The 8644-nt window shown below is 36.9% G+C and overlaps 1 pseudogene; it reads left to right on the top strand.

Annotated features, from left to right (window-relative positions):
* The first annotated feature begins 7843 nt into the window (after window positions 1-7843).
* Window positions 7844-8230, top strand: LOC115509069 (annotated as a pseudogene).
* Window positions 8231-8644: the final 414 nt, after the last annotated feature.

The raw sequence follows: 8644 nt of genomic DNA, 5'->3' as shown, positions 1-8644 counted from the left end.
CAGGGCTGACCTCAAAAAGAAAGAAAAAGTCTTGAGTAAGAGGCACTGAATGCTTATGTGTTTGTTTGCTTTATAATACCTCATTCAGAAAAAAACTTACAATGATTTATAAAAATGTATAATTCTAGAATTTTTTAAAAAATGTTTATTTTTGAGCGAGAGAGAGAGTGTGCATGTGTGAACGGGGGAGGGGCAGAGAGAGAAAGGGAGATAGAGGATAGGAAGCAAAGTTGGCTTTGGGCTTCCAGCAGAGAGCCCAAAGAGTGGCTCAAACTCACGAACTGGGAGATCATGACCTGAACCAAAATCAGATGCTTAACGGGCTGAGCAACCCAGGGGCCTCTAAAAATGCATAATTCTATGTTTGCTATAACTTTTAAAAACAATAAAATAAAACACAAGGAAAAAATAGAAATAAACAGGAAATTGAGAGGAAGGGATATAAAGTTAAAAAAATAAAACTACTTAGGGATACAGAGTTCATAATTCACATCATAAGTTTCTGCATGTCAGCAAATTGATCTTAAAGATCAACTAGCGCTGACACCTCTAGAGATGAAAGAAATAAAAATTACTAAATTAAGTCCATAAAATATGTATAAATTCATTTATTTATGTATCCACAAAATCCAAACAAATTTAAAAAATAACCACACCAATTTTTGGAATTCAGACCTAGTTGATATAAGTTCTCTGTGGTAATTTAGATAATACATTTGGGGGCACCTGGCTGGATCAGTTGATAGATCATGTGACTCTTGATCTCAGGCTTATGAGTTCAAGCCACATGTTGGGCGTGGAGCCTACTTAAAATTAATATATAATATATTACATATTATATATATGGCATATAGTGACTATGAAGCACATTAACACATTTTTTGGCATAGTTTTCATCGATCTTTTTATTTTTTATTTATTTTTTTTTACATTTATTTAATTTTGAGAGACAGAGAGAGCATAAGTCGGGGAGGGGTACGGGGAGGGGCAGAGAGAGAAGGAGACACAGAATCCAAAGCAGGCTCCAGGCTCTGAGCTATTAGCACAGAGCTCGATGCAGGGCTCAAACCCACCAACTGTGAGATCATGACCTGAGCTGAAGTGGGACACTCAGCCAGCTGAGCCACCCAGGCGCCCCTCATCGACCTTTTTAATGGCAAAGTTTAATTTGGTAAATATTCTATGAGAAATTAAAATTCTATGTCATCTATTAGAAGTAGCATTAAAGGAAGTTACAAATGTGTGAGTTTATTTTAATAATTTGAAATATGAGTTTATATTTTTACACACATTTTGTTATGTTAACTAGGTCCTTTTAAACCTATTACAATCTCAATTTAAGGCTTGAAAATATAACTTTATTGCGCTGTGAATAAATACATTTTAAGTAAATTTATTACCAGGGGTATAATGGTACCATTTAGATTATCGAAAATTCTAATTTACTGATTTATATGTCCTTTTTTGATAATGGACGTTTTATTTTGACAATTACTAGGTTAACTAACTGAAGTGAGAACCATCAAACATAGTCACACATACTATTTTTATTACAGTAACAATGGAATGGTTTGGAAAGAAGAGTCAAGATAGCAACCAGCCAGCAGAAGGGAAAGAACATCCAAAGATCTCATTACATTTTCTGTATAAGGATGCCTGCTTTGGGGACCATTGGATACACACATGGCTGCTACTTTCCTTTTATTATAGTCATAAAGAGCTACTGAAGCTCATAAAAAGTAGCTGGCAGATTTGTAAAAGATATAACAGCTTGTCACAGAGGTTTCCACAGAGTCATCTATGGGAAATATTCCTTCCAAAGCATAGCTGGGAGCTATTTACGTTAGAACTGCCTACTTTGTCACAGTAAACTGACTATTTCTCCTATCATCTGGGCTGTCATATTGGAACCTGTTCTCTTTGACTTTTCACTTAGTACCAGTCAACAGTGTATATATGAAGTATGAGAATTCAATGCTTGTAGAGTAATGGTATCTGTTTCTGAGGTGAGAGGCAAATGATGTATGTTTTTGCAAGATATTTAACATTGCGTAGTAACGTGCACCTGCTTTATGGTGGTTCCACACTTACACATGGAAGAGGATGCAGCCACCTCCATGCTGGAATGGAACCCTTTTTGCTACTGATAACCCACGTTGCCTGAAATGTTCACACTATTAATCTGACCTTTACTTTTAATGAAGAGAAGGATGATTTAAATGTTATAATGTTATCTAGGAGCTAATGTATATTTGGCTAATACCAGCTGATAATAAATTCACCAAAATTAGCTCTTAAATTAGTTTCCAGACACAAATTAACCCTTTAAGGGATATAAAGTGGCAAAAAGAATTGTTGGAAAGTATTTTCAAAAATGTCCAGATCCTTTACTCAACCATAGAAACTTGGATGAAGGATTTCAGAAAAGGTAGAAGGAATAAAATAAAGACAGTTCTGAGCTTGCATCAGGGCTAAAGAACTTTGGAAAGATAAGCTGGGGGTGGTGGGGAGAGAGAGAGAGAGAGAGAGAGAGAGGCTGGTTGGACGGTTTATAAAGGGCCCTTAGCTGGGAGAAAATTTAGTAAGTACTGCAATCTGCCAGAAGCATTAAATGGTAGCTGAAGACCTGTGGCATAACTCTTGTAAAATGTCACAAGGTCACTAGTCAATTTCTACAACGCCCCAAAGATCTAGGTTTCTTTCATCTCTCAGTTCCATTAGCAACATAATATAGCCTCATTAGCCTTCAGTATAAAACACCTGAGTCTAGAAATGAATGCCAGTGTAACACCTCCACATTGCACTTTGGCCTTCTGACCACATGAGGACTCTAGGGAGTGAGCATCTGGAAATCCAACAGTGAGGAGAAAAAAGGAAGGAAGAGAACATAATTCCTTCCTTTAAGACCTCTTCCACAACTTGACACCATTCCAGTTCTTCATTCATCTCATTTACTAGAACCTGTTTATGTGATTATGTCTAAAAGAAAGGGAAGCTAAAAAATTGTAACCCAGCATAGCTTCAGGAGTTTTAATAATAAAGCAAAATTTTGAAAATTATTGGAATACTTCTCATAGTCTCTATCGCATCACCTCAAACCATTTATTATGCTACACTTCAAACTTGCATTTTAATATCCTCTTCTACTTCATACAGATTTAGATATATATTTTTTCTTTTTTTTTATTATTTTGAAAGGGAGGAGGGGGAGGGGCAGAGAGAGAGGGAAAGAGAATCCAAAGCAGGTTTCGCACTGTCAGTGCAGAGCACAACACCAGACTCCAACTGAAGAACTGTGAGATTACGACCTGAGCTGAAATCAGAGTCATTCGCTTAACTGACTGAGACACCCAGGTGCCCCTAGATATAATTTTTCATTAAGGGACATTGTTTTCTATGTTATTTAAGCAGTTTGGGTATCTGCTAAGTCTGTGTTTTCCCGGTATAGAGATTTTGATTATCATAACCCATGTTAAACAAGAATAAAGAAACTCCAATGAACACCTTCTTAGCTTTACATAATGAGCAAAACAAGTGGGCCCATAGTCTTATTTTGGTTTCCAAAAGTCATGATCAATACAGGTGTAAACTATGAAAACTATCCATAAAGTGAAATTCTGAATTTCCCCAAATAGGTGGTAAATTAGATATCAATGTCGAGACCTGATTTCCAGAAGCAAAATTTCTATGTTTGCCACATAAGCAGTCCAAACCGATTGGTATATCACAGCCAAAGAACTGAACATCGACAGCTCAAAGATAAAAAACTGCCTACCTGCACCACACCTCCAGAATGCACTGGGGCCACGTGGCTGCATGAGGACCTAGAGAGGGCAATCACCATCAATAGATGGAATAGATGGCATGCTGAGAAGGTTTTTGTCTCCTTTTGTCATTATTTTTTGCTCTTTCATAATGGAGAATTCAATACAAGCCCCTAATCTGATAGATTTACACACACTGGGGAAAGTAGGAAAGCCAAAACTGTGGTGCTCTTTTTGGAAGAAACACATTGAGCCTCAGTGATGTATACTGAACTACGATAAAATGATGAGGTTCATCCATATTTTTGGAAGGCCAGTGCTTGGCAAATGGATGTCTTAAGCCCAACTGAGTGCCAGTCAGTAAGAAAGTACCATGCTGCCCTCAAGAGACAGGACCTGCTTTGACAGCTCGTTTATTATATATTGATTTATTGATTTTATTAGTAGTAGTAGTGTTGTTTTGTGCTCTATATAGTCAAAGTCAGCATTTAATTTTTTTTTAATGTCTATTTATTTTTGAGACAGAGACAGAATATGAGTGGGTTAGGAGCAGAGAGAGAGGAGACACAGAAACCGAAGCAGGCTCCAGGCTCTGAGCTGTCAGCACAGAGCCCAACGTGGGGCTCGAACTCACGAGCCGTGAGATGACCTGAGCTGAAGTCAGAAGCTCAACCAACTGAACCACCCAGGCACCCCTGTCAAAGTCAGCATTTAAAAAAAATCACTGTCATTATTTATTTTTCTCCTAATCATTTGCACCCTTACTTCTTAAATTTAAATGTCAAGGGGATTTGATAGAGTTGTCTCATTTCATAGTGCAGATACACACACAAATACACACACAGATACACACACAGATACACACAGATACACACACAAATAAACATGCACACATAGTCTATATTTCACGTGTACCAAATTAAAAATACATAATTCACCAGATGTATTCCTTGACTACTATCCGGCATTTTTCCTAACAACCTTCAGAAGACTGACTTAGTAGCCCCTTTGGTAAAAATAGTCTGCTACTCCACCTGAATTCTCTTTAAGCAAATAGGATTTGGGAAGCTTTTAGACTTTCTCTGTAGATTTTTTATATCATATTTGTTACTCTAGCTTCATAGTTCACAAGTGTTTATATATACTTACTATATACTTAGTTACATTTACAAATGTTTGTCATATTTGCACCAGAAAAGCTTTACCTAGCCATTGCTGTGTCTACTGACTTCATGTTCTTTTACAGTATGTGAACCAAGTCCCAGAATCCTCTTATGGATTCTGGGAATCCTCTTATCCTTTCCATGATTTTTGTTCTTGTTTAAATCTACAAAAAGAACAGCCATTATGTGTAAATAAGAAAAAATAAAATAAAATTACTGAAAGTATTATGACATTTATGTTTTTCTAAGAAAATAAAAGTTCAGGGGTGCCTGGGTGGCTCAGTCGGTTAAGCGTCCGACTTCAGCTCAGGTCATGATCTCGTGGTTCATGAGTTCGAGCCCCGCGTCGGGCTCTGTGCTGCCAGAGCCTGGAGCCTGCTTCGGATTCTGTGTCTCCCTCTCTCTCTGCCCCTCCCCTGCTCATTCTCTCTCTCTCTCTCTCTCTCTCTCTCTCTCTCAAAAATAAACAAACAAAAAAAAAAAAAAAGAAAAGAAAAGTTCAGCAAACGTTTTACCCAGTGTTTTTAAGACTAAACAAGAATAGGTTTATGTAATTTAAAACTGACCATACAGACACCTGGGTGGCTCAGCTGGTTAAATGTCTGACTCTTTAAAAAAATTTTTTTTAAAGTTTATGTATTTTTGAGAGAGAGAGAGAGAGAGAGAGAGACAGAATCCAAAGCAGGCTCCAGGCTCTGAGCTGTCAGCACAGAGCCTGATGCACGGCTCAAACCCACGCACCGTGAGATCATGACCTGAGCCAAAGTTGGACACTTAACTGACTGAGCCACCCAGGAGCCGCGGTTAAATGTCTGACTCTTGCTTTCTGCTCAGGTCAGGATCTCATGGTAGTGAGATTGAGCCCCATGTCCAGCTCTGTGCTGGGCATGGAGCCCACTTAAGACTCTCTCCCTCTCCCTCTGCCTCACCCTACTCACACTGGCTCTCTCTCTAAAAAAACAAAACCAAAAACATTTAAACTTTACCATAAAGCTTATGAATAATTAAGTAAATATTTCATTATTATGATGATAAATGTCTGTGATTGGACCCAGTGAAGAAGAAGCAGACCACTTCCCTAATCAAATATAGAATTAGTTAAAAATATGAAAAAAAATAATAGTAAACCCTAATATCACCTATATTACTTATTAAACTTAGGTTTAAAATTATCTAGTGTGATAGAAAAAATATAATCACACTTCCACTCTACATCTTTGGAAAATTAGAGGGAAAAATTAAATTTGCAGAATAGATCTTTTTACCAAGATTATCACTTACCACATGTATATAGGGAAGAAAAAGACAGACAAATTTGCCTACATGCAGAACTTGCAAAAAAAACTAGTTGTAACTAATTAAGACATGTTAACACTTAACAGAGGACTCAGATCATCTTTGTCCAGAGAAGTAACTGTTTGAAATCAAGCTCATGGGTGTTGAAGTGAAACCTCTTTTTATGAAAACAGGGAAGAGACATTTATCTCTCCTACCAGCTAAGGTTACTACTTCAAGTGTAATCCCATATCTTTCCGAGGTATTAAAGTGTATGGACTACTATTATTTTATTTTGCTAAGAAATTATGCAATTGTTATAAATAAAATGAATAAAAGACAAACATTTGGTAAAAGGAATCTAATTCATGTGAGCTTAAATTCTATTAGAGAAACTTTTTCTTGCCTTTTTTTTTTTACCCCACTAGCTACACAGTAAAGATCATTTGTTACCTTAAAGTGGAAGGCTCCAGAGACAGCTTCTTATGAATACTTCTTGAAAGATCTTTGAGGTCAAAAAAGTGATTTAACCTCAGAGATCAGACTCAAATTCTTTAGAGTGCAGAAAAAGAAAAATATAATTTAATTTCTAGGACATTCAGCAGCTAGGGATTTCAACAGCTATAGGCCAACACATGATTTGTGTTGTAATAACCAGTCATGACAGCCAAATATTTTTTGAACTATGTTTAAAAGTGCTTCATACGAAATCTTTTAAATTATGCTTGGTAGCTTCTTTTGTAGCAATTATGGTACACACACAAACTCACATACTCATGACTCAAAAATCTAAAAAAAAAAAAAATGAGGTATGGTTAAATGGATGTCCACAATAAATAGAATACGTGTTTGACAATTAGAAAAGTAGACAGCAAGAAATCGCAGTTACATTTATACAATTCTTCCTAATTCTTGCTACTGGTTCAGGTCTTGACATTATCCTCCATTTATAAGACTAACATTATTTTATTGCAAATGGACAGTTTACATTGGACACATTTAAGGACTACCTCCTAGTTGCTATTGTGGAAATTCTGAATATTGGCCTGCATATAATGTATATTTAATGATGCGCCAAGAAATTTTCAATTTGATTCCAAATAGTAAAAGTGAAAAATGTGTTTGCTTCAGTGAATTTATATTTTGGCTTTTAGCAACAACTAGGCACATTAATGCTTGGTTATATACACATAAAAGTGAAGTTGAAATAAAATGATCATTTCTTCAAAAAATTAAATATATCTGCTTGCTAGGAACCAGACGATATGTCAATATTCAATTTACTCTACATAAGAATATTAGTAACTGTTCTTTTATTATTTTTTGTGACAAAAACTTCTGCTAGTAAGTGGCTATAAATGAGACAGCGACCAATGATTTACAAAACTCAGGAGTCTTCCAGTTTCTTAATGGTACAATAAGAAAATCAGAAGATATCAAATGGTTTACTCAGACGTTTTAAGCTACCGAAATGCAAAAATCCTTTCCTCAATAACTACCTTTAGTGGAACTCTTACATCTAAAATACCCTAGCTTTAGGGCACCATGAAATAGAATATGTAGAACAGGGATTAGATGATTTTGAAGATTACTTACCGCTCAAGTTCTATTTTGCCTCTTACTTAAAAAGTCTGCGCATCAATGCAGAACAGCCCCAGCTTTCTAGTCAAGAGGAACAAGCAGACATACAAGCACCACACCCCAAAACCTGAAGGCTCGCAACCTCTTCCGCTAAAACGAGCGGATTCACAGAAAGACTGTGGGCATGGAGCAATGGGCCCAAGATAAAGACGTAGTGGTGGTCTTGAAGAAGTGATCCGGCCAGCGAAACCTATCACCTGCTATGTGCGGACCACCAACCACGAGAATGCCTCCGCCCCCTTCAGCCGCATCAAGCACGAGATCTGCAAGAACAACTACTGCCCAGATCTGCGCTTGGCTGCCATTCACAGAGCCAACACCATCCTGCGCAGACAGGATCCTGTGATGGTGAAGAGGGAGCAGTTAGCGCCACCAAGAGCACCCTGAGCACCACTCCCTTCTAAAGCAATAAAGATGGATACATATTTAATGGGCTAATATTAATAATAATCAAAAGGGTTAGCTAGTATTTATCTGTGAACAAAAAAATGAAAAATATGCAAATTACAGCATTAGTTGTAAATATGTGGGGAAAAATACAAATAGTTCCTATTCAATAGGGGAAAAAAGAAACCGGTGGGATGTAATGCACAAGTCCCCTAATATTAAGTTTAAAAAACACCAATGGAAAATGAAAACAAAATAGAACAAAACAAAAAAATCAATACCGGGAAGACAGGAAAACTGAATGGCAGGTCATCGAACTCACCAAGTTCCATGATGTTTCGCCATGGTGTGTCTAATGCCTGCCAATGACCGTATTTTTGTTTGTTTGTTAAATGGAAGTTTAATAACTCTCAA

Source organism: Lynx canadensis, chromosome A1 (assembly GCF_007474595.2).
Source record: "Lynx canadensis isolate LIC74 chromosome A1, mLynCan4.pri.v2, whole genome shotgun sequence".
In the NCBI taxonomy this organism is placed as follows: Eukaryota; Metazoa; Chordata; class Mammalia; order Carnivora; family Felidae; genus Lynx; species Lynx canadensis.
Note: the sequence above shows the minus strand (reverse complement) of the source record. Positions and strands in the feature narration are given on the sequence as shown.